We start from the raw sequence: 3,863 nt of genomic DNA on the forward strand, positions 1-3,863 counted from the left end.
GTTCATAATAGACTCTCATTGCTAACATTTAGTTTGTTTTTATCTGAGCAAAATCTAGAAAAATGGGACATTTCTCTGACCAAGTTTTTTCTCTTAAAACCCACTAAAGAAGGCCTTATCAATGTCTAGTGAACTCCATGTAGATTAATCCAATAATCAAATATCAGGCCTCATCAGATTTTTTCTATCTGCAGTATTTGACATAGTATATCACTCTATCTTGCTGGAAATATTCCATACACTTCATTTTAAGTTCACCATGCTTGCTTGCTTTCCTTCTACTCATTTTGCTGCTTGTTCTCAGCACTACTGCCACAGCCTCTGAATGTTGAAATGCTCCCAATCAATGCTTTAACATCTTTCCTTCTCCATCTATATTTACTCCTGGGTGATCCCATAGGGTCAGATGGCTTTAATTGTTCTGTATTTATAAATGAGTCTTAATTTTGTATCTGCTAACCAGTTCTCTCCTCTGAGCTCCAGACCCATGCATCCATATGTCTATTTAACACTTCTTACTGGATGTCTACTGGGCATTTTAAGCAAAACTGAGTCCCTGAAAAACTTTCCCAGTCCTGCTTCTCACTCCAAAATCCCTTTCCAGAAATGGCATTAATCCAGTCTAGAGGAAATCATGTAATAGCATTCAATATCTATCTTCTCAATCTTTCACACCATATCCAATCAATTAGCAAGATTGCCTTGGCTTATCTTTAAAATATATCAGAACCTGATCATTTTTTCTCAACTCCAGGGTTTCTACCCCAGATTAAGCCATTATAATCTTCCCTCTATATTTTTGCAAAAGCTTCTTAATGGATTCCCATTTCTGTCATTGTCTCAGTTGGCTCAGTTTTCAAAAGGGAGCTAGACTATCTCTGTTAAAATGCCATTTAAGTCCAGTTATCCCACTGCTCTCAACCATCCAATGACTTCCCAAGTTAGTCAAAGCCAAAGTTATCACAAAGATGTCTAAGCTCCATAAGCCTGGCCTTCTTCTCTCTGCTCCTGACCTGCACTATTCTCCCTTTCACTGCTTGCTATGCTCCAGCCATAACGCCCCTCCATTCTATTCCTTGAATATGAAATATGGCTTGATGGCTTTTGCAGTTATTCCTCTGTACTTCAGAAATGCTCATCTAAGGCATGCTCATAAATAGTTCCTTTACATAGTCAAGTTTCAGATATGTATGTGTTTACCTCTTTTATGTTCTGCCTTGTCTTTTGCACTGTAGTTAACATCTTATCATTTCCTAAACCCTTTTCCTACTTTATTATTTTCTTCAATGCAGCCAATTTTGTTATATTATACAATCTCATATATTTTTCTTTTACCTTCACTAGACTGGGCTCTTTCTCATATGATTTTGATGGGAAATATATCAATCCATTTTTTATTGCTTGTTCATTTGTGGATTTATTATGAAGTCACTTAGGCTGCCTATTTTCAATGAATAAGTACAAAATGAGAAATATTTTATGGATGGGCAACATCTTTGAAAGTATGGAATCCAAGATAACTAAAAGGGGTTACCTTTGGAAAAGAGTTACAAACACCTGGATTTAATCACAGTCTTGATCCTATCTGATTATAATATTCTCTGATTCTCTTAATGATCCCAGAATTTGATCATTTATAAAAAGCATAGCAAAGGATTTTCAACTTTTTGATTCAAGTGCTGGCTTAGTATTTCCCATGCAACATGTCATTTCTTTCCTAAAATAGTCATCATAAGAGGGTTTAAAGTTTAATAGCAATGATTTTTAGATGACCAAATAGAGGTTTAATATGAATCTAGGAATTACAGAGTAGTAAGTGGTGTTTTCTCCATAAACCATCTCTTTCTTTTTTTTTTACACTTTTTTATTAATTAAAAAAATTAACTAACACAACATTTAGAAATCATTCCATTCTACATATGCAATCAGTAATTCTTAATATCATCACATAGATGTATGATCATCATTTCTTAGTACATATGCATCGATTTAGAAAAAGAAATAGCAAGACAACAGAAAAAAATAAAATGATAATATAGAGAAAAAATAAAAATAAAAATAAAAAATACAAAAATATATAAGAAAAAAACAAAAAACAAACAAAAAACAAAAAAAAACTATAGCTCAGATGCAGCTTCATTCAGTGTTTTAACATAATTACATTACAATTAGGTAGTATTGTGCTGTCCGTTTTTTTTTTTTAGAAATCATACCATTCTACATATGCAATCAGTAATTCTTAACATCATCACATAGATGCATGATCATCCTTTCTTAGTACATTTGCATCGGTTTAGAAGAATTAGCAATATAACCGAAAAAGATACAGAATGTTAATATAGAGAAAAAAATAAAAGTAATAATAGTAAGAACAAAACAAAACAAAACAAAACAAAAACCTATAGCTCGGATGCAGCTTCATTCAGTGTTTTAACATGATTACTTTACAATTAGGTATTATTGTGTTGTCCATTTTTGAGTTTTTGTATCTAGTCCTATTGCACAGTCTGTATCCCATCAGCTACAATTACCCATTATCTTACCCTGTTTCTAACTCCTGCTGAACTCTGTTACCAATGACATATTCCAAGTTTATTCTCGAGTGTCAATTCACATCATTGAGACCATACAGTATTTGTCTTTTAGTTTTGGCTAGACTCACTCAGCACAATGTTCTCTAGGTCCATCCATGTTATTATATGCTTCATAAGTTTATCCTGCCTTAAAGCTGCATAATATTCCATCGTATGTATATACCACAGTTTGTTTAGCCACTCGTCTGTTGATGGACATTTTGGCTGTTTCCATCTCTTTGCAATTGTAAATAACGCTGCTATAAACATTGGTGTGCAAATGTCCGTTTGAGTTTTTGCCCTTAATTTCTTTGAGTAGATTCCCAGCAATGGTATTGCTGGGTCGTATGGCAATTCTATATTCAGCATTTTGAGGAACCGCCAAACTGCCTTCCACAGTGGTTGCACCATTTGACATTCCCACCAACAGTGGATAAGTGTGCCTCTTTCACCGCATCCTCTCCAGCACTTGTCATTTTCTGTTTTGTTGATAATGGCCATTCTGGTGGGTGTGAGATGATATCTCATTGTGGTTTTGATTTGCATTTTTCTAATGGCCAGGGACATTGAGCATCTCTTCATGTGCTTTTTGGCCATTTGTATTTCCTCCTCTGAGAGGTGTCTAGTCAAGTCTTTTTCCCATTTTGTAATTGGGTTGGTTGTCTTTTTGTTGTTGAGTTGAACAATCTCATTATAAATTCTGGATACTAGACCTTTATCTGATATGTCATTTCCAAATATTGATTCCCATTGTGTAGGCTGTCTTTCTACATTCTTGATGAAGTTCTTTGATGCACAAAAGTGTTTAATTTTGAGAAGTTCCCATTTATTTATTTCCTTCTTCAGTGCTCTTGCTTTAGGTTTAAGGTCCATAAAACCGCCTCCAATTGTAAGATTCATAAGATATCTCCCAACATTTTCCTCTAACTGTTTTATGGTCTTAGACCTAATGTTTAGATCTTTGATCCAGTTTGAGTTAACTTTTGTGTAGGGTGTGAGATATGGGTCTTCTTTCATTCTTTTGCATATGGATATCCAGTTCTCTAGGCACCATTTATTGAAGAGACTGTTCTGTCCCAGGTGAGTTGGCTTGACTGCCTTATCAAAGATCAAATGTCCATAGATGAGAGGGTCTATATCTGAGCACTCTATTCGATTCCATTGGTCGATATATCTATCTTTATGCCAATACCATGCTGTTTTGACCACTGTGGCTTCATAATATGCCTTAAAGTCAGGCAGTGCAAGACCTCCAGCTTCGTTTTTTTTCCTCAAGATGTTTTTAGCAAT

This window comes from Tamandua tetradactyla, chromosome 4 (assembly GCF_023851605.1).
Source record: "Tamandua tetradactyla isolate mTamTet1 chromosome 4, mTamTet1.pri, whole genome shotgun sequence".
Taxonomy (NCBI): Eukaryota; Metazoa; Chordata; class Mammalia; order Pilosa; family Myrmecophagidae; genus Tamandua; species Tamandua tetradactyla.